The sequence below is a fragment of the Suricata suricatta genome, unplaced genomic scaffold (assembly GCF_006229205.1).
Source record: "Suricata suricatta isolate VVHF042 unplaced genomic scaffold, meerkat_22Aug2017_6uvM2_HiC HiC_scaffold_26895, whole genome shotgun sequence".
NCBI classification, from domain to species: Eukaryota; Metazoa; Chordata; class Mammalia; order Carnivora; family Herpestidae; genus Suricata; species Suricata suricatta.
Window position 1 is genome coordinate 1 of NW_021872542.1, and position 786 is coordinate 786.

The 786-nt window shown below is 59.7% G+C and overlaps 1 non-coding gene across 1 annotated transcript; it reads right to left on the minus strand.

The window, feature by feature from the left end:
- Nucleotides 1-492: 492 nt before the first annotated feature.
- Nucleotides 493-564, minus strand: TRNAE-UUC. The gene has a single exon. It is a non-coding gene; the product is annotated as a tRNA-Glu (tRNA).
- Nucleotides 565-786: the final 222 nt, after the last annotated feature.

Consider the following 786-nt stretch of genomic DNA (forward strand, 5'->3'; position numbering starts at 1 on the left):
AGCTCAGGCTGACCCTACCTAGACCCGCCGCCCAGCAAACCACCAGGGGGAGTCCGCAGGGCAGCGGGCGCTGGGGGCACGACAACCTGGCCGTGTTCCTGCGAGCACAGGGCCCGCCTGGCACCCCCAGAGCAGGAGAGCCCAAGGACCCTCCGCTGCCTGAAGCTTCTCTACAGCCTGAAGGGAGCAGGGGTCTGGTGTCCTCTGGAGATGTCGGCAAGATGCTTTCATGTGGCGTTCAGTCCATACACCTGAAGCGAGAACGAGAAAGCAAACGTGGGGACAGGCTATGTGGTGCACCTGGGTGAGGGATATAGGACGTTAGACGTTAGTTTTCTGAGGCGACTGGAATGAGAGGAGAGAGGAGCTCTCTCCCCAGGCTCATCCCAGATCCGGAGGCAGCCTGGACCGAAGGCCTGACCTCCGCGGCATCACACCACGCTAGTGGGGATGAAGATGGAGCTGCGCGCCTAGGCGCATCACAAAAAGTCCTTCCCTGACCGGGAATCGAACCCGGGCCGCGGCGGTGAAAGCGCCGAATCCTAGCCACTAGACCACCAGGGAGCCTGAAGCGAGCCTCTTGTTAAGAAATACAAGGACTCTCTGCATAAAGCTATGGCTCTTCCCTGCCTAGGACCTCTTTTAGGTATTTTTTAAAGAGGGGGACGAACACCTCTCTCAGGAATTGTTCCCCAAGGCCGTTCCCTCCAGGCTTTCTCTATAAAAGGTGCCCCACCACAAAGACCTTACACTGTGGGGGACAGCATCGCGCCCCGGGACCCCGCC